Source organism: Cibotium barometz, chromosome 31 (assembly GCF_041138505.1).
Source record: "Cibotium barometz isolate CiBa-2024 chromosome 31, ASM4113850v1, whole genome shotgun sequence".
NCBI classification, from domain to species: Eukaryota; Viridiplantae; Streptophyta; class Polypodiopsida; order Cyatheales; family Cibotiaceae; genus Cibotium; species Cibotium barometz.
The window spans coordinates 51506933-51529300 of NC_141076.1; the positions used below are offsets into that span (position 1 = coordinate 51506933).

The following is a 22368-nucleotide window of genomic DNA, read 5'->3' on the forward strand; positions in this document are numbered from 1 at the left end:
AAGAGGAGTGGCCTTTGGCTTTAATAGTGGGGAACGTGTGGAAAGTCTTCAGAAGCTATCATCCAAAAGGGGCACTGTCGACCCTGCTTGTCTAAGTAGTATTGTAGGAGGTCGTAACAATGCCCTAATATCACTAGTTGTATTTTTTGTCTAAGCTTATGTTATTGTTTTCTCTTAGTTGGCTTGACATATGAAAGATAAGTGGCCTTATTCATTCTCTTGGTTTAGGAAATGGACTTACGCATAGAGATATGGGGCATTGTTATATATCATCTAGAATGCTGCTTATGTCAGGCTAGGAGTGGTTATAGTGGCAGGGGAGCCCTCGATCTTCTCACTATCCTTCTCATACAAAAGAGGAGTTTCCTTTGCCTTTAATAGTGGGGAGCGTGTGGAAAGTCCTCAAAAGCTATCATCCGAAAGGGGCACTGTCCACCCTACTTGTCTAAGCAGTATTGTAGGAGGTCTTAACAATGTTTTAATATCACATGTTGTATTCTTTGTCTAAGCTTTAAGTATGGATTGGGTTAGAACAATCATATTTTCTTGCCTATGCATGTATGTAGCAGCAATGTCGATCGACCCGTCACAACATCCTGATGTGGCCACTCTGTTGTCCATTATAAATGAGCGATATGGGTAGCAAGCTTGCTTGGAGTTTACACAGACACATGTATGGTTCCATCAAACCTTTTCACATATACAAAGTTAATCTTTTATGCATTCTATTTGACTATATATTTTAATCTTATATGCAGGCGGGCTTACAGTCGGGGCCCGTACGACACCATGGGGGCAGACTACCCCACTTGGCCAGTCGAGCCGTGGGGGCAATCTACCCCACTTGCTCAGTCAAGGCAGATCATGCCTTTGATAGGTGCAGAGCCGAGTGGTGTAGGCCCTTCACGATATGGGTGTGATGAGCCTACACCACCTTCCTCTACTAGAGCCACTCGCACTCACACACGTCGTGCCATGGCACGTCTATGGTGTGAAACCATGCATATGAGGCCATTAAATGCAAATCCAGATGCATGGGATTAAGTGCCATGACTTGAGTCATTATATGATGCCTAAGTACATATGTTCATATTGTAAATGAGGTTCAATAAGACGAGCTGAGACTGAGTCAGGTCTCAAAGCCTGTGTACATAACGGGTGTAGTAGGTGTTTTTAACACTTGGATAGTGTGATGTTTTTAGTGGAGGAAAAGGGCAGTCTTTTGCTATGCAGATGCATGCTTGAAGGCCAGGCAAACAGTGGAGAAATGTGTGAGTTTTTGTGAAGTGCACTGGCTAATAAGGAGCCATTTTGGAGGGCAAATAGCAGGAGCTGGGAGTGCCTGATGGGTATGTGATGAACTGAAGAGTTGTGGTCAGACATGCTATAAACAACTTCCTAGAAGGAAATTTTTGCATAGGAGCTACAGTTTAAGATCTTTTTAGCACCCAAGGTGGATACTTTTCATCCGGAATAGCTACAGATGATAGATGGCTAGTTTGAAGCGGCTTTTGTATGCACATGATGAGCATACTGTGGTGAGACCCAGATGTCTGGACATAAGTGGTCATATGGAATTCAAGGCCATGAAGTTGGACTGGTGATCGGGTGCGTGAGCGATAGGGGTGGTGCCTGCTCTTTCTGTGTGTTAAGAAGAACGAAGAAGAAGAAGAACAGAGCGGAGTTTCCATGGCTCGCAAGTTCTTCGTGGGAGGCAACTGGAAATGTAATGGAACTGAAGATCGTTATTGTTCTCAATGGGACGGATGTGCCTCCCAAAGATAAAGTTGATGTGGTGATCAGTCCTCCATTTGTTTTCTTGCCACTAGTAAAGAGTACATTGCGTCCTGATTTTGATGTGGATGCCCAAAATGCTTGGGTTAAAAAAGGGTGGTGCATTCACAGGGGAAATCAGTGCTGAAATGTTGGTGAAATTAGACATTCCTTGGGTCATACTTGGACACTCAGAGAGGCGGTTGTTGCTGAAAGAGTCTAATGAGTTTGTTGCTGATAAGGTGGCTTATGCACTCAGCCAAGGACTGAAAGTCATTGCCTGTATTGGTGAAACACTTGAGCAATGTGAATCTGGAGAAGCTTTAACTGTCGTTTCTAAGCAAACTAAAGCTATTGTTGCAGGAAAAATCGATGACTGGAGTAATGTTGTTCTTGTGTATGAACCTGTTTGGGCTAAAAGCACCGGCAAGGTTGCAACCCCTGTCCAAGCTCAAGAGGTGCATGCTGATCTGCGGAAGTGGCTTGCAGCTCAAGTGAGCCTGAAGGTGGCTTGCGTGGCAACAAACACGAAGGTTTTTTTTAAAGGGAATATCCGATTAATAAGCTAAAAAAAAGGAGGCGCAGTGTATTCGAATCGGGGGAAATTCAAAATTTTAGCTGCAAAAGTGAAGGGCGCCCGAATCTCTTGCAGGGAAAGAGAGAAAAACCAGAAAACAGCGCATATCGAAGGGGGTGTACAGGAAAATGAGAACCAGAGCAGAAATTGACCAGTGATTCAAAAATTTTGAGGACGACTACTGTAAAAGGCATCTTGGGGTTAGAATTAAAGGAGAAATGAAGCGCTATTGAGGGAGATGATCTTCAAAAATCCTACTATACATGATGAATACTGGTTTGGGTGCATACTGCAGTGAAGCGAAGTAAGGAAAAAGCAAAAATTCGAGCATTCGCTTCTTTTTTTACTCAAAGATAAGAATTCTAGTTGTTTTTTTTGTTACTTACAATTTCCAAAAAATCGTGTAGTCCTGGGATAAATACACTACCCCTTTAAAGCTTTGGGGAAGGTTTTGGGTAGTTTTTTTTTGTTGCTTTGGAGAGTCTTGAAATAAGAAAGCATCAAAATACAAAGATTCCTGGAATTTGGATTTTACTTTCTACTCGGTTGGATTTCGGATTGCTAGACATGGAGTTTTCTAAAATCACATGAATATGTTGTACATATGCCATATGTCATTTGCTTTGTGAGTTGTTGGAATCTGAAAAGCAGGTTTTCATGAAATCAAGAGATATCTTGAAATGATGGAGTTGGCAATATATGAAATATGTGATGTGAATGGTCACATGTATATGGAAATCATTTGTAGAATGTGTTATGCCTACATGTGATTGGTTTGAGGCATTTGGAAAAAGAGTCAGGAGAACTATGCTTGGAACTGGTCATGCTCTTGGCACACAATTTATGTGCAATCATCAAGCTGAATTTGGGGATGTATTGAAGTGAATTAGCACATGTATATTTCATCAAAAATGGAGATGTCTTATGCTCCTTGAAGAGCTATGTGTTTGTGTTTTCTTGCTGGGATTTGAAGCAACTCTCACAGCCAGAAGTCTCACACTTTCCCAGCGATACCGCCCACGTCCCGACAGCTTTTGGTGAACCCGACGGGTGAGAGTGTGGTGAAATACACAGGGAAGCTATGGCTGAGAATCCTGAGGGACAGGGGGTTCATTTTGACCCCGGGGTTATGCAAATGTTTCAGATGTTTACTATGTATATGCAACAGTAGAGCAAGCTGCTGAGAGGGGACAAATTTCCACGACTAAAGCACTGCAATCAATTGTGAAAAAGGTGGATCAATTTGATGGTAAGGACATCACAAAGTACCTGCGCAATTACACAAAGGAAATGGAGCTAAACAGGGTGACTGAGGAGGATATGGTTCGAAGCTTTGAGCTGGTATGTGTTCCTGAAATAAGAGAGTGCATAAGAGGATTACAGACAGCACATGGTGGCAGAAATTGGGAGGAGTTCAAGCTTGCTTTAAAGGATGAATATTTCATGGAGGATTCTGAGCGGGTGACCAAACGAACTTTCTTGGAATGGGTCACAAAACCCAAAATGGAAATTTCTGCCACAGAGTTGCTAAGAGAGTTTGAGAAGCGCTATGCCCAACTGTCAAGGATAGAGCGAACAACCTTGGATAGGGAAAAAACAGAGCTCTTCTTACAAGCAGCTGGGAAAGATCTCCAAGAAAAACTGGAAATTGTCCTTGAGGATAAGGATACAGAGCAGGGGCTAAAGAATGATTGGAATGATGTCGAGGATGCGGTCACCATGCTAGAAAAGCGGCAGTGAAGGAGGGATAAAATGGTGATGAGCTCGGCAACTCCTATAACTGCTGTTACTCCTGAGAACCTACCAAAACCAGCTGCTGCAATCCCAAAGGTAGAAGGGCCGATGGATGAGCTTATTAAGGGCATGCGAGACCTAAAATTGAAAATGTCCAGGATTGAAGAAAAAGGGCTACCATTAGGGCAGGCTTCTATGCAAAGGCCTCAAAGCAAAGAAGGGTTTACATTCAGATGTATATGGTGTGATGACCCAGAACATGCAAAGAAAGACTGTGCTAGCTATAAAGAAGCCCTCAGAAATCAACTTGTGTTTTTCAAAGATGGGAAAATCCACCTTACAGAGACTGGTCTTCCATTAAGCACAAACTTTGGGAAAGGAGGGATGAAAAAGCTGGTTGAGGATATGGCTGCTAGCCATGCCATCTCTATGGGGTTGAGGCAGCGACCTATGGGTTAAAGGCTGGTCAATCAAAGCAGGAATCTGAGAATGATGAAGATTATGAGAATGAAGATTTTTGGCCATCAACAATGGAATTAATTGCGTCAAAGAAGGTGTCTAAGCAAGCTTTGCATGAGGCAGGTGACTGTATACGTCTTGAGACTGGCTGGGAGGAGCCTGTGGATTCTTTATCTGTTCATGCCTACATTGCAAAATGCCAGAATAATGAGGCACAGGTAGAGGAAAAGCGTAAGAGGGAAAATGAGGAAGGAGGGCCATCAAAAAGAGTCACCCGTGGTAGTGAAAAGAAGAATCCTGGGCCATCACATATGCCTCCACCGCATAGCAGACCTCCACAAGAAGTATCAATGGAAGAAGTGCCAGCGAAAATGAAGCATGAGAAGGAGAAGGGTAAAGGGAAAAGTCCACTCTACAAGCTTCAATCTGATATTGAAGCCGCCAGACCTCAAAAAGGTGCTTGAAGAGAGAATTCTAAACAGTAGGGTGGAATTTACACTAGGGGAAGTCTTGGGAATTGCAAAGAAAGAATTCCATGATGAGATAATTGATATTATACGAAGGAAAAGGCAGTCCATAATTGAATCTATTCCATCACAAGGGGAGGCAAGCACTTCCAAGACTCATGGAGTACAGGTACAGCAAAAGGAAGAGAGAGAGAATGTGATGGAATGTAATCACTCTGCTGAAGGGGCACGACAAGTGCGCTTTGTGGATGAGGATGATGAAAAAGAAGTTCTTACAAAGAGTCATTACTCCAGGAGCCATTCGGCAAGGGCCACTACTAAAACCCTTGTCAAAATAGGTGACTTGGAAGAGCCGTATGTCGCTCTAATCGACCATGGGTCTAAAATAAATCTTATGGCTAAAAATCTCTACAACAAATGTAAGTGGCCAATGGATGTAGATCATGGGTGGATGATTAAAGCAGCTAATAACTCATCTGGAGAGCTCTATGCAGCCTGTCCAAATGTAAGGGTAACTATAGGGGATGTGAAAGATGATCAGAACTTCTTTGTTCAGGAGATGTCATCGTATCCCCTCATCCTTGGGCAACCCTACATTACAGCTGTGAGAATGGAAACAAAAATGAGTTCTCGCAGGACTCAATCAATGTAAATAACTTTTCAGCAAATTTTCAGGGATTTTCTAGCTATGGGTCACTGGTCTTTGTAAAAAGCAAGGATTTGAAGCGTGGCATGCGTCGACATGTACAAAATGAACAAAAAAGTCTTGAGCAGTGTGGTCTTTTGGAGAAGAATGAGTTTATTTCAGGGGTGCTTGATGAGGTGTCATTTGTGGATACTATGGGTGTGCTTTTTGCAATGGAAAGAACATGCTTACAGGGTGGAAATGAGATGATAGAGGTGTCATCTATGGGGATGTATGATATAATCCAGGAATTTGAGGGGATGGAATGTAAAAACATGAATTGTGAGATGGATGCTCATGTTGATACAAAGTATAAAACGGTTGCAAAGAAGGTGAAACCAGTTGCCTTGCCCTTGCCACCAGGAAGCAAGGAGAAAATAGATGAAGCCTCTATGCAACCGAATCTCAGAGATTCGAAGAAAATTGGGCATAAGTTTACACAGGAAACCTTAAAAGAGCTGAAGATTGGTGAAAAGGATTTTTTGTTGCCAGTTGAAAAGGAATGCTTTGAGGAGATGCTTGTAAAACATGGGAAAGCCTTTGCCTTTCAGCCGCATGAGATAGGCTGTGTTGATCCAAGTGTAACAGTGCCAATGGTGATCTTCACTGTTCCGCATGTGCCCTGGAACCTGCGGTCGATTCCAGTACCAAAGGCTCTCTTGCCAAAACTGATGGAATTACTAAAAGAAAAGATCAGGATGGGAATTTTGGAGCCATCATGCGCTCCATACTCCAACAGATGGTTTACCGTGCCAAAGAAAAATGAAACATTGCACTTCATTCAAGACATGCAACCTGTAAACAAGGTCACAATCAGGAATGTGGGAGCAGGTCCGATTGTGGACGAGTTTGCAGAAGCATTTGCAGGGAAAGCTATATACTCAATGGGTGATCTGTATTCGGGATATGATCAGTTCCAGTTGGATATACAAAGCAGGGACTTGACCACAATGAAAACCCCTTTGGGATTGGTAAGGATGTGTACCTTACCACAAGGAGCCACCAACTCAGTGGCGCACATGATGAATGGAATGAATAAAGTCTTGCAAGACTTCATACCACAAATAACTATGCCTTTTCTGGATGATGTGCCAATAAAAGGCTGTGATGAGAAAGATAAAGATGGGAATTTGGATTCGAGGGGGTGCCGCAAGTTTGTGGCAAATCATATAAAAGATTGTGATATGATTCTATCCAGGCTTGAAGAGGTGAATCTTACTTTGTCTGGATCGAAATCAGTGTTTGGGGTTGGTGAAGTGTATGAAGGAGATTGGTTGCTTATTGGTCAATACTTGAGTACTTGGACAAGACAAGAAAATTGGTCTGACTCAGAATTTAAGAGGATTCGCAGAAAAGCATATGGGTATTTTCTAAAGGATGGGTACCTGTGGAAGCATCCTAAGCAGAGGAATGCTATGCCACAGAGAGTCATATGTGATAAAGAGACTCAAGGGGATCTCATGAAAGAATTCCATGAGAGTCTCTGGGCTGGACATCGAAGTGTGTGGGCCACCTTTACCAAAATAAAGGAAAGATATTGGTGGAAAGGAATGTACAAGGATATTTCCCAATATGTGGAAACATGCATGGTATGTCAAATGTACTCAAATGTGCGACATCGTGATGGCTTGCAACCAACCCACCCAACTGCCATGCACTACAAATGGGTAGTGGATCTAGTTACAATGCCTTTGGGAATTTGGCAGATGCGGTACATAGCACTTGCAAGAGAAGATTTGACAAATCAGGTAGAAGGGCGTGCTCTTAGAACAAAGAGTACGGAAACAGTATGCAAATTTCTCTTGGAAGATGTGATTTGCTGGTATGGTTGTGTTGGGAAAATAACAGCTGATAGGGGTGAGCTAGATGTTGAAGAAGCAAGGGAATTCTTCTCTAGAATTGGCATCAAACTGTCCCTAACATGTGCTTACAACCCTGAGGGCAATGGTAAAAGTGAGCGAGGACATCCTCCAATCATTAAAGCTTTGGCTAAGGCATGCAGAGAAAGAATGCGAGAGTGGCTAAGGCTGCTACCATATGCTTTGTGGGCTGACCGTACAACTCATAGCTTAGTGACAGGATACATGCCTGCAGGCCAGTAATGCCAGTTGAAGAAGTAGTTCCAACTTGGAATGTATTACCCTGGGTGGAAGGATTGAACAGGGAAGACCTCCTTGCATTGCGAATAAGGCAGCTGGAGAGGAGGCCTGAAGATGTAGAGCTTGCTAAAGCTCGTTTGAAAGATGCAAGGTTGAAAAATAAAGAAAGATTTTATAGAAGACACAGACTCCGGCCAAAACCTATTGAAGAAGGTGATTGGGTCCTAATGTATGATAGTAGTCTTGACAACCAGTTTACTGTGCAAAGGAAGTTTGCAAAAAGATGGTTTGGCCCTTACATTGTCAAGCATGTGCATGGAAATGCCACGTATACCCTGTGTGAGCTTGATGGAACAGAGATAAAGAATCTTGTAGCAGGCAAAAGGATCAAGATGTTTAAAAGAAGGCATGACAGTGATCCTTTTGATTCACAGGAGACTCAAGATGACAGCGATAGTATGGATATGGTTGAAGAGGAAGAGGATGATCTTCCTGGTAATGTAGAAAATGAAGACGACATCCAGATATATGTGGATCTTGATGATGATTTGGCACATACCAGAGGATGTGCAGGTTTAGAGAGGGTGGATGTCGTGCCATGGCACGTCTATGGTGTGAAACCATGCATATGAGGCCATTAAATGCAAATCCAGATGCATGGGATTAAGTGCATGACTTGAGTCATTATATGATGCCTAAGTACATATGTTCATATTGTAAATGAGGTTCAATAAGACGAGCTGAGACTGAGTTAGGTCTCAAAGCCTGTGTACATAACGGGTGTAGTAGGTGTTTTTAACACTTGGATAGTGTGATGTTTTTAGTGGAGGAAAAGGGCAGTCTTTTGCTGTGCAGATGCATGCTTGAAGGCCAGGCAAACAGTGGAGAAATGTGTGAGTTTTTGTGAAGTGCACAGGCTAATAAGGAGCCATTTTGAAGGGCAACTAGCAGGAGCTGGGAGTGCCTGATGGGTATGTGATGAACTGAAGAGTTGTGGTCAGACATGCTATGAACAACTTCCTAGAAGGAAATTTTTGCATAGGAGCTACAGTTTAAGATCTTTTTAGCACCCAAGGTGGGTACTTTTCATACGGAATAGCTACAGATGATAGATGGCTAGTTTGAAGCAGCTTTTGTATGCACATGATGAGCATACTGTGGTGAGACCCAAATGTCTGGACATAAGTGGTCATATGGAATTCAAGGCCATGAAGTTGGACTGGTGATCGGGTGCGTGAGCGATAGGGGTGGTGCCTGCTCTTTCTGTGTGTTAAGAAGAACGAAGAAGAAGAAGAACAGAGCGGAGTTTCCATGGCTCGCAAGTTCTTCGTGGGAGGCAACTGGAAATGTAATGGAACTATGGAAGAGGTGAAGAAGATCGTTATTGTTCTCAATGGGGCGGATGTGCCTCCCAAAGATAAAGTTGATGTGGTGATCAGTCCTCCATTTGTTTTCTTGCCACTAGTAAAGAGTACATTGCGTCCTGATTTTGATGTGGCTGCCCAAAATGCTTGGGTTAAAAAAGGGTGGTGCATTCACAGGGGAAATCAGTGCTGAAATGTTGGTGAATTTAGACATTCCTTGGGTCATACTTGGACACTCACAGAGGCGGTTGTTGCTGAAAGAGTCTAATGAGTTTGTTGCTGATAAGGTGGCTTATGCACTCAGCCAAGGACTGAAAGTCATTGCCTGTATTGGTGAAACACTTGAGCAACGTGAATCTGGAGAAACTTTAACTGTCGTTTCTCAGCAAGCTAAAGCTATTGCAGGAAAAATCGATGACTGGAGTAATGTTGTTCTTGTGTATGAACCTGTTTGGGCTATAAGCACCGGCAAGGTTGCAACCCTTGTCCAAGCTCAAGAGGTGCATGCTGATCTGCAGAAGTGGCTTGCGGCTCAAGTGAGCCCGAAGGTGGCTTGCATGGCAACAAACACGAAGGTTTTTTTTTAAGGGAATATCCGATTAATAAGCTAAAAAAAAGGAGGCGCAGTGTATTCGAATCGGGGGAAATTCGAAATTTTAGCTGCAAAAGTGAAGGGCGCCCGAATCTCTTGCGGGGAAAGAGAGAAAAACCAAAAAACAGCGCATATCAAAGGGGGTGTGCAGGAAAATGAGAACCAAAGCAGAAATTGACCAGTGATTCAAAAATTTTGAGGACGACTACTGTAAAAGGCATCTTGGGGTTAGAATTAAAGGAGAAATGAAGCGCTATTGAGGGAGATGATCTTCAAAAATCCTACTATACATGATGATGAATACTGGTTTGGGTGCATACTGCAGTGAAGCGAAGTAAGGAAAAAGCAAAAATTCGAGCATTCGCTTCTTTTTTTACTCAAAGATAAGAATTCTAGTTGTTTTTTTTGTTACTTACAATTTCCAAAAAATCGTGTAGTCCTGGGATAAATACACTACCCCTTTAAAGCTTTGGGGAAGGTTTTGGGTAGTTTTTTTTTGTTGCTTTGGAGAGTCTTGAAATAAGAAAGCATCAAAATACAAAGATTCCTGGAATTTGGATTTTACTTTCTACTTGGTTGGATTTCGGATTGCTAGACATGGAGTTTTCTAAAATCACATGAATATGTTGTACATATGCCATATGTCATCTTTGCTTTGTGAGTTGTTGGAATCTGAAAAGCAGGTTTTCATGAAATCAAGAGATATCTTGAAATGATGGAGTTGGCAATATATGAAATATGTGATGTGAATGGTCACATGTATATGGAAATCATTTGTAGAATGTGTTATGCCTACATGTGATTGGTTTGAGGCATTTGGAAAAAGAGTCAGGAGAACTATGCTTGGAACTGGTCATGCTCTTGGCACACAATTTATGTGCAATCATCAAGCTGAATTTGGGGATGTATTGAAGTGAATTAGCACATGTATATTTCATCAAAAATGGAGATGTCTTATGCTCCTTGAAGAGCTATGTGTTTGTGTTTTCTTGCTGGGATTTGAAGCAACTCTCACAGCCAGAAGTCTCGCACTTTCCCAGCGATACCGCCCACGTCCCGACAACGTCCATCTTCACCACCACCATGACGATGTAGTAGGGATTCTGGGGGGGTGGTAGACATGCTAGCGGGGGGGAGTTGGCTACTTTTGCTTTGGCAAAAGCAGCACTAGGTCTCCCGATGCGTCTCCCCAACAAGGGGGCTCATCATCTACACATTATGAGCCAGCCCCCAAGAAACCCATTCCGACGTTCGATTCATGCCTCCTACCATACACCGTGGATGCAAATGGTGCCCTTGTGGGGTGGATGCATGAGGAAAGCAAGTCATGAATCATATGCATGAACTTGTAAACCTGGAGTTCGTGTAAAAAGTGAAAATCACAAGATGAACTTTCTAAGCAATATGTTATCTATGTGCTTAATTCAGAGTTCCACGTGCCACATGCGGGTCTGTGCTTCTCCGAGGAGTGGATAAAGCAGCGCATCAAGCTTTTTCTCTCTAATAGGAGAGCAAATATCAAGAGAACAGCAAAAAATAATTTAGAGAATCCTAGCATGTGTATGGCTGAGGAGTGGAGGCTCGCACGCACTTTCGTGGAGAAAGCACCTAGGTGCTTTTCAACAACAAGCGGTGGCGAGTGTTTCTCGACTACGGAAGTGAGGGGCTTTGCACTTCGGCTTTGGTGAGAAATCCTCGTTTCTTGCTCGCTTCGTATTATTTCTTCTCTACTTTCATTTCGTTTTGTACTAAATTGTTTTCTAGAAATAATTGTATATTTTCTTATTTGTTTTTTGTAGAGGGAGGTTGTTGGGCATGATTATGAGTAGGAATATGACTATGGTTATAGAGCCCCTCATTCGCAATTGTGGGCATGGATGCGTACACGAGGTGTATGCTTGGATGAGTCCATTTTGGGGACTCAAGCTGATGAGGTAATGTGTTGCCTAAACCATGCTTTTTTCTATGTCTAATTGTAGGGCAAGAGCTGAGAGAAAGGAGATAGGAAGTGTTAACCCACTCCAATCACGATGAAAAGAACTTGAACTTACTACAGGTAGAAGTAATGGAGAAATTCCAAGCTTAGAACCCATCAATGAGGAATCCAGAATGGAGGAAGGGTTTACAACCAGAGAAGAAGCAGGTAACATAGCTAACTTGGCTGTAGAAGTAGAGAACCGTCTCTATACCAAGAAGGAAATTTAGCTAATAATCAATCAACCTACATTCTTACAAGATATGGAGCTCTTAATTACACACAAAGACACACAGCGGGGTGGGCGACTAATGGGGAATTCCACCAGGGTACCACAAATGGACTAGTCCATGAACCCGAGATACCTAGAAGATCCAATAAATACAAGTAGGAGACGAGGTCTAGGAAGGGGGGGAGAAATTCCCCAGAGGCCTAAAAACGATCCAACCATGGACCTTAATGTGGCTACAAGGGTAGACATGTTAAATATGGTAAGAGAGATAGGTAGGGGGATGGTCACGGAACTAGGCTCTACTCTAGAACCCCGACCTTCCTAGATGAAACCCCATATCATTTCAAAACTTGTCCAAAAGTTCTCACGTGATGGGGATCCTATCCAACATGTAGAGATTTTTGAATCTACATGTGAAACTTGCGGACCGGTCAGTGATGTGACCATGATACATGCCTTCTCGCTGACCTTAGAGCTCATCAGTGGTTCAGAACTCTCTAGCATGAGGACAAGGTTAATTTTACAAGATTAAAGAATGTTTTTGTGCCCACTTTTTTCCGTAGTGGTGATAGATGGAGCCCTGTGGCACAACTACATAACATCAAACAAAAGGAAGATGACTCGATGAGAGACTATGTCTCTCACCTGAAGCACTTAAATTCAAGATGCAAACTTCGGGAAAGGTTGATAGATGATCAATTGTTACCTTGTTTCAGGAGAGGGGTTAGAGACCATAAAATGCATGATTACCTAGTACTAGCCCGACCAGCTACTCTTGATGCATGCTGCAAATTGGCAATCGAATATGAAGAATAATATGTTAGAATTGCCACAACCCAAAGATGTAAAAACATCTGTAGCAACCACGACTTCGTGTGTCTCGAGTCACCAAGAAATTGGAACTCGAAGTAAGAAAGTCAAACATATGACTGTGGATGAGCTCAGCAATGCCATATTAGAAAAATTAAAGGTCAGGGAAGGAAGAGAGACGTCGGGGCATGGGCATAGTCACCTTTACCTGCGCAGGGAATTGGTGTGGTGCTCCATGTGCAGACTAAATCATACCACCACTGAATGTCCACAGTTAAGAGCAAGACCATTACTTTATTGTACGCACTGTGTAAAAGCACTGTGTAAAGTTGGGAAATGATGACACGTCAATGTGTAGATTTCCAAGGTTTCAAAATGTGGCACAACTACCAGCAAATAGAGCCCCATTGGCTTTCCGGCACCACCTATGCAGATCACTACCACTGCTGGACAACCAACTCTTCCTACTTACCTAGGGGGATGTTCCGGGTACAAGATGCTTTGCCCTTGCCACCACTAGTTCTACCGCACAACCACCACAGGCTAAGATCAAGCAAGTAGTGATTGAAGAACCATCAAAAGATGTTGAACTGGTGCGGGAATTAGAACTTAGTGTTGTGGAATACTACAAGGACATGGGTGAGGTCACGCCAGAATACTATGTTCTACACAATAACATGCCAGTACCTATGTTTCAAACCATGGTACAGTGGAAGGGCAAGGAAATAAACTCAAATATGAGAAGAGGACCTTTATAATGCTATGGTTGTGGTGGGCCACATCGAGTAGCCAAATGCCCAAACAACCAACAACTTCATGAAACTAAGCTAAGGGCCAGTCGAGTAAGGGATACCATCTATCCAACGAGATGAACTACCCCGTAATAGAGGGATTTACATTTGTTGAAAGTTATGTCTATCAATTCATTACTTTTGAAGGGTTAACCTCTCCAAATGATGGTTGTAGATGAGTGGCCAAGTGCTCTTATGATGATTTATTACGCATCTATGACACCCCATTTTAGCCTATGTTTTATCCAGAGATGTGTGGACTAGGTGTGATTTAGATTGCTCATGTAGGCATTCCTTTACATTGGTTGCCACGCTGAGGCTACTACGAGTTTCAGACTCATGGGCGTTGTACGCACCAAGACAAGCAAAATCAAGTGAGTTCAAAAAACAGGAGTGGTTTTTTAATTAGATACATTGATAAAAATTAACAGGATTACATTAATAGGAGGGGGTTTTTAGTTCAACTTTAGAAAAAAAAACCATTAGTTCATAAGTAAAGAGGGGTTGTTTTATTGGCCCAAAGACCATATTAAGGATTTTGGAAAAAATCCTATTACTTTGGGAATTTTCTTTTCAATCTACTTTTTGGTGTATCTTGAGCATACCAAGTCCAAAGCCATCGGAGAATATGGATTTAGAACCTACTCTTCAAGATCTTTCCAACAATATGTGACATGAGGGGGTTTTGACAAAATCTTAAAAGGGTTCACCGTGCCCCCATTTTGAAAATCTTGCAAAATGGCAATTGGGATTTTTCCAAACTCCCTAATATGGTCTTTCAGGAGCGGAAATTTTAGGTAAGGGGTTTTTCAAATACTCTTGAATGCATGTGATACCTAGGGTTTTTAGTAGTGCATCCCTCGAGTTGTTGCGCCCAAGGCTACTATAAAGACACCAATCTAATTTGGGTGCCTCGATCATTAAAGCCTCTTCTTCAACGCAACACTCAGAGGCCAAGGAAAAATAAAAGTATTCCACAGCACCGTCCGTAAAAGCCTATGCGAGTTCCTCAAAGAACTCCAACATCTCAACAAGTGTGGGTACCAAAACGATTATTGCAAGCACAAGCATTCAAAATTTGAAACTTTTTGGTAGCCCAACACCTTTCCATTAAAAATTAGAATGTAGCGACTCGGCCATGCAGGAAATATAAAAGAGGCTCCACCTCCCCCTCATTTAAACCCACATATTCAAAATACATGGAACCTGAGAGTGCTATAAACATGACAAATTTTGTCGATTTGTTTGACTAGTAATGGATATCAAAGAAGGAGATTAGAGGAAATACATAAGAAGCAGCTTGTTTGAACTCCATTAAAGCAGTTACAATTGTTGTGGCAGTAATGATTTCTTAGAAATGGCTAGTACCCGAATGGATGTAAGGAGCAAAAGGGGAATTCCCTGGGGATCAAAGGCTGGGGATCAAAGGATGCAAGAGTAATGTATGCTTGATAGTCTAAGCTACTGTTGAGAGAATATCTTTTGGGTTGGCCATCTCTCTTGTTTCACTACTCTGTATTGCATAATTTCAGCTACTTTATGTTACTTGCATGTTTGTCTTCATGTTAACTACCATCACGAAGCATGAAGGAGATGTGAACTAACTCGCATATATTCATAGTTAACTCCCCTAAGCATGGGAAGACTGGTATCTCAATGCTATGTTGGCTTGTCGAATTGGGTACAGTAGATTTAGTCGTTGCTCTTTATAAGCCAACTAGGTGGTCCAGAACCACTTAAGTGCCAGGTCTTGACAGGGAAGTGACACTTTTGGCGAGATCATGATGCTGGAAGACAAGGGGCTAGTCAAGCATAGGAAGCTTGAATTATGCTTGTGTGCATGACATACATGTTCTCATGTAAATCCTATGGTGTAGAGGAGCTAGTTGGGGTAGATCACTAGAAAAAATGTGCACGTCATGGTGTCAGGTATGTTCATGAGTGAGTCATAGAGTGCAATGGATGGTGCATGAAGAATGAGGGAAGTTTGAGCACAGAAATGCAATATCTCTACAGGCAGTTAGAGGCTTCAAGAAATCAAGGGTGGCCGCACCGTGTAGAAATACTTTTGGAAAGGGCTCTACGCCAGCAAGAGAAAGAACAATAGAATCAAGAACCTTTGAGGGATCAAGAGGGAGAGGAAGAACACCAAGAGCTACAAAATAGGAGGCAAGGAGATCAAGAAGGAGAGGAATAAGTAGCCGTGTAGAAGGATGTCTCTGAAATACCCAAAGTTCAAGGGTGAAAGTGAAGAGGATCTGGATGTTGATATCTTTGCCTTTCACACCACCTTCTTGGCCACCAAAGCCCCATTGCCACAAAAGATAGAGTACTTTACAAAAACTCTAGGTGGAAAAGCCACCAGCTCATATGCTTAGTATGGGTACTTCCAGACATTTGAGGAACTAAAGAAAGCATTCCTAAAACGATTCCAGAGAGACAAGGCCACCATTGGGCTACTAGAAAAGATGCAAAGGCTGACTCAAAAGAAGAGGCTAATGGAAGATTATGCAGCAAAATTTAGAGCATTACTAATGCGCCTAGACTAGCATGACAAACTTGCAACATCGAGACTGAGTAAATGGTTTATGAGAAGATTGAGGGAGAAGCTCCAAATGGTAGTAGCCTCTTATGATTTGGAGACTCACATTTGAACAAGTGGTATAGCAGAAGAAACTAAGGCCAAAGGAATCTTGAGATAGAGAAGGAAAGACCCCAAGAAGAAAAAGAGAGGTAACAAAAGGAGAAATAAGCAAGAAGAAACTTCTAAGTCAGATTTCGGTGAAGATACCTCAGAATCAGACTCTAGTCAAGATTCAGATGCTGAAGAGCAGAAGCCCCGGAGGAAGAAAGGCAAGAAGGAGAAAGTGGATGTTTAGTAAGAATTGAAGGCCGCCCTAGCCAAGCTTGCGAGAGGACATGCAAGGTTTCGACTGAGATCAGATGTCACGTGCACCAAGTCTAATAACCACGGTCACACAGAAGAAGAATGTTAGATAAAAACCACACAGCAACCATGTGCTATTTGTAATGCGAGCAACCACATCACCTAATACATGCTTTTATAACACTCAGAATAGGAACCCAAGAGTAGCAGAAAGACAAGAGCGTTAGCAACACAACAAGTCCCAACTCTCAATAAAGTCGCCTAGGCCTCAAAACAAAAGTCCTTATAAAAGAGGAGGAGGTGGAATATTTGGACAAAGAGAAGCTAGACTGATATGCTACTACTATAGCACCCCTGGGTATAGGCAAATTGACTTTCCCATACTACAAAACCATCAACTGAACTACAAGAAGTAAGGCTGCAAAGGGAGGCAAACCTAGCACGAGTTGGCAGTGAATATGATGAAAGTGGATGAGTGGGTAGTAAAACACCAAGAGAAACCACTAGTGTTAATGGTAGTGAAAAGGTCGCAATGACCTGTTAACACAGTGATAAGCAAGAACACTGATCCAAAAGAAAATATAGTGGGTAGGGCAACAAAGGGTCCAAAATCAAATCACAAAACTTGTGCAGAGTGCACAAGGAATGGTACGGATGATGCAAGAAATCCCTCTCCTGAATGAGCATGCTGATACTAATCTAGGCAGGACAAGCCTAGTCAAGAAGAGAGAAAACATTCTAGCAGGCAAAAAGCCATTAGCTAGTGTGAAGATGACTAAACAAGGGTTGTAGGAGTGCCAGCTAGAGCCTAAAAAAGCCCAAAGTAGTAAAAGCATCTTGTAAAAGGAATTGGAAAAGAATTTGCAGCAAGTCTAGATAAAAGAATTGACAAGGAAAGGTCAAGAAAAGGAAAGAGAAGCCAATAAGGAAGAAGGGAAGGTGAACATAGGCCAAAGTATGCCAAGTCAGGAAGTGAGGAGAAATAATCTCGAGGAGGAATACATGACTTCTAGGAGGATCTAAAAAAAATGAAGCTGGATATAACACTAGATCAAGTCTAATACCCAACTATAGGCCAAATTTGCTTTAGGAAATAGTGCCGAGTGAAAAATTAGTGCAAGTGCTCATTTAGGAAATGGAGTATCCATCTGCAAGATGTAGAAATGTGGAAACAATGCATGACTATGACATAGTTGTTCCTAAAAGTGACCATAAAACTAAGAGGGCAAATGGTGTCACAAGTCAACCTAGATGGAGGATTGGGACTCAATATAATATCAGATGGCCTGGCAAAGAAGCTAGGAATTATAGAAATGTAGCCTTCTCCATTCTATATTAGGATGGTTGATTGTTATGGCTCACCCTAATCCCCCTTGAAACACATCCAACAAGAGATTACTTAGCAAACCGCAACTGTTGTGAGGATCTTTCCAATGGCCAAGCTCGTTACCTTTGATGTCTCTAAGCTCCGTAACTCCTTAAGAAGCAATTCCACCATGCCTCCCGCCGCAAGCGTTCACACCATTGTGTTGCACTGTGTACTCGTCCCTCCCTGTCACCTCACTTCACACACTCAAGAATGCATTAGAGAGAGAGATTAGTAAGAGGATTATCAAGAGAAAGACTTTATTTCACAATGGGAGAGTTCTTTGTATTATGAGAGATTTTCACTTATATACATGGCCATAAGTGTTCACACTCACTTAAACTATGGCTGGCCGGGTACTTTAGGCTCATAAGATGCCTAATGCTATTACAATGTCTACTCTCATAATATACCCATGAATTACATCACTTGGGACTTCATCCTAACTTACTACCACACGTTCTTGAAGCAAAAATCACCATAAGTATTCCATAGAACTAGTATGGGTCATATTTTGAATGTATGACCTTTTGGTGTATCTACCTTGACTCCTTGATATAAGATAATGGTGTAGTACCTTTTGTTAACCCTAGGAATGGGTTAATATTCCCCCCTTCTTGATGCCAATCGCGTCCTATGATCTCGTTGAAGACCTTTATGTGGGGAGAATTGACAAGTTTTGTCGATGGCTTGGATGTTGAGTGACGTTCAATGGTCTTTGTTCCTTTGGAAGGAATAAGAAGGGCTAGTTAGTAAATGAAAAACTTAGAAATTAGCAAGAATTCTTAAATTATGGGGTGGGGGTGGTGGGGTTGTTTGTGAATGATTGCATGTGAGCATATTTTTCTTTGGGGTTTATATTTTTTGCTCACTTTGTATTTGGGAATCATCAGCAGAGTTACGCATGTGCTTTGTGTTAGTTGGGAAATTAAGAGAAGGAAGGATTCGGAAGAATAGACATAATCATCAGAAAACAAAATTTTGTTTATTAGTTCGTCATTTTATTCATTGAAGAAACATTCATCCCTTAAAGAATTAGGCTTTTGTTGTCCCTTTTTGTGGCAAGATTCTTGTCAGTTTTGTTGAGTAGGATCTATTCCTTCATGCTTCTTCCCATGTGCTTAACAAAAATGTACTCATAGAGAAGCTGCTACATTAACTTAGCCAAAAGAATAGTAAGCTATAAGCTTAACAAAAATGTAATGGCTATTGAAGATTGTTGGGTGTTGCTTATGATATTCTACCAATTTTAGGTATTCCATATGTGTGACTCCCTTGTGTTTGTGTCTCTCTCTTTTCTTTTCTTTTTTGCTACCACCTAGCGAGCAATAGGTTCTTGTGTTGACACCCTCTTTTTAGAGAATAGGTTCTTATGTCTGTCGCAAAGCTTGTGCACTTATGCTTCTCATCTAGAGGGGTGAAAAGAGCATTGTGAGTTTGTTTTTGATGTGCTCATAAGTCTCCGTTGTAGACATGAGAATCGAATCTTGAATTTGTGGCACAAGTGTTGTCAAGAGGGTAGGTATAGGTTCTAGTTGGTTGCCCTTGTGTTTGAATGAACACACAAGATCTTTGTATTTATTGAGTGACCTGCTTGGTGCTTCTTGGGTTTCCATTCTTGTTGACCTTTAGGTGAAGCTGTTGGGATTGAAGGTGTTGGGGAAGCGTTCCTTCTTTTACTCAATCTTGGTAACCATATGATGGGATTACCATCACAGTATCGTTGTTGTTGAAGGACATGCACAATCACCCATCTTTGATGAACATTATAATTTGGTGATGCTTTGGTGCTGAAATTTCCTTCTTTGTACAGGATCAGGGGACTTTTCGATGTGCTTGGGAATCCAAGCTTTGGTATTTCCAATTATTAGATCACTTAACTAGGATAAAGAAGGGTTGATTTAAAGAATGAGAGAGGGGGAAAGCCTTTCCAAGAAGGCGTAGCATCTGTTTATCATTTTAAGATAACAAACAATTTAGAAAACCATTAAAAGAATAAAGGAAAATATAAGATTTCTAACTTACATGAATTCTGGGAGCTTTCCTTTGGCTTGATTACCACGTGCCTCATGCGAAGGAATCCACCTTTCCTTATATAAACTATTATGCAACATGGACTAGTATCTCCACCTCGAGTTTATTATTGTGAAGAAGGATCATGTTAGTGGTAGTGAGAAGCTACAGCCCCTCTAGCATTGTAGTTTGCAGAGGAGATCATGGGAGATGGACGATAATGACATAGCTGAGGATTTTAGTTTCAGCGCGATTGGTCCAAGAAGGTGGCTCGTTGTGATGAGGGCTTGGTTTTTTCACATGTCCATGGTGGCCAGCAACGTCGACGTGCTGAAAAGCCTCAGACTACAGTGGCAGAGGTGAAAAGGGTGGCGTAGGGTGCTAGTTCCATGGGGTGCCGCAACACTCATGTTGAACTGCCAAATAGTGGCAGGGGCCAAAATAAACGCAGCGAGGGTCAAAATAAACATTGAAAAAAGCATCAAAAAAGTAAAAAGTGTTTTTGACACTTTTTCCAATGCTTTTTTGACGGCTTTTTGGATGCTTATTTTGACTTTGGGGATTTTTAACAGATCGATGCCAAGTCACTTATCCACATTTTTTGTGTTTTTGTAGTTTTGGGAGAAATAGCTTGTGGAGAAGGTGCGACCCTCTCTGCACCTCCCCCCCATCTCTTAGGGATTAACCTAAGTCCTTCCCCTTGCTCTTGCTTCTAATTGTGTGTGTGTGTGTGTGTGTGTGTGTGTGTGTGTGTGTGTGTGTGTGTGTGTGTGTGTGTGTGTGTGTGGTGTCTGGGTGTAGACCCGCTCTTTCAATGTTTCTAGCATGTTTTGTTTGTGTTTGTGTTTGTTTTGTAGGGTTTCCATTGATTTACTCTCACAAGTTCTCCTTGGTCTCTCATGCTACAAGCCTTCCCTCAAGACTCCAGAGCTAGTAGATAGCCCTTGCCTTTTACCCTTGGTCTCTCATGCTGCAAGATCTCCCTCGAGACTGTAGATCTAGTAGATAGCCCTTCCGCCCTGACTTTTGATTGTGTGTGTGTGTCGTGTGGGGTGTGTGTGTATATGTGATTTCACGGTTTTGCTAATATGTCTTGTTTATGTTTATTTTGTAGGGTTTCCACTGATTTACTCTCACAAGCTCAAGCTCTCTATTGGTCTCTCATGCTACAAGCCATCCCTCGAGACTCCAATTAGCTTACTTTCTCTCTGGTAAAAAGTGCCCTAATTGCATTGCCCTGGTTTGTTTTTGTATGCATCTACTTGCTGTTGAAGTTGCCCCCTCGATGTGGGATTTGGGTAGGTAGATCCTTCACGACCATGCTCCTCTCTCTCTCCTTAGAGTCATGCTAGAAGCATGGACACAATGATGCCACACACGTATGCCCCAAACACTATACACTTGCATAATCATATAGATAACCACCTTTATTTGTGTGTGTGTAGACCATGGATTGCACACCAAATGGCACACCTGCATATAGCCCCAATATGTTTGTGTGTGTAGACGATGGATTGCACACCAAATGACACACCTGCATATAGCCCCAATATCTCCATCATCGTGCCTACTCTACAGTGAATATCTCCCAAAGAGCTTTTTAATTTCATCTTGAGCCGCGAGTAAAGGGCTATGTCTCAAGCATACTTTGGGTGAAGGGATGGCACTTTTGCACAACCATTATAGCCCACCATCACACAAGTCATGGTGATGGACACCCCGCCCATGGCTCGCTCGACTGATTCAAGCCATGGAAGACGAGATCGCTCATCGAGTTGTTGCCATGGTGGTTCGTGTGAGCGCGCACCCATTTCTAGTTGTGAGGGAACACCACACTCACACTCATCCCAACGCTTCAACAATAGTCCCTCTACCCCCAATCTGGCTCGTAACCAATAGTGAGTAGCCTTTTAAGATTCTTTTACATGTTCATTTCCATTAGAAAAGGCATCAATAAAGGCCCACCTATAGTAGTGTAGGTGTAGGGTTCATTGGCTGGGTTTACCATGATTGTCAAGTGTCATCATGGAGTAATAATTGACAGGAAAGCATGGTGGGTGGCTGATGTACTAAAGCTGAGGGTGGGTCGGATGAGCTTGGTGCTTTTCCTTATGGATATGATAGATTTTAAAAGCTTTGAATTAGAAGTGGATATTTCATTGACATAGTATAGCATGTAGCTTGCATCTCAAGTTGTTGAAGTATTTGTATAAGCAAGAAAGAAAAACGTTGTTAATCCAATGTCCACAAGATTTTGAGTTTAGATTACTCTCTTGGGCTTGAAAATGGAATGTCAAGACCCAATGACAAGGCCAGCTAGGCATGCCAAGAAGTTCGAGGTAGGGGGCTCACAAGTATCCTTATACTTATTCATGATTTAATATGATAAATATGAAGATTCATTTTGGCTCTTTGAACTTTGTCTTCAATTTGTCTTGTAAATTTCTTGGTCTTTTAGTCAATCAAGGTTTTAAGGATAAAATCAAAAGCAATGGGTGGAATGGATAGAATGATAAAAAATTTATAGCATTCGTATTACTCTTG

At 42.0% G+C, this 22368-nt stretch overlaps 2 pseudogenes; both read left to right on the plus strand.

Moving 5' to 3' along the window:
• Window positions 1-1658: 1658 nt before the first annotated feature.
• On the plus strand, window positions 1659-2342 carry LOC147621021 (triosephosphate isomerase, cytosolic pseudogene; annotated as a pseudogene).
• A 6732-nt stretch (window positions 2343-9074) lies between these two features.
• LOC147621022 (triosephosphate isomerase, cytosolic pseudogene) lies at window positions 9075-9769 on the plus strand (annotated as a pseudogene).
• The last annotated feature ends 12599 nt before the right edge of the window (window positions 9770-22368 follow it).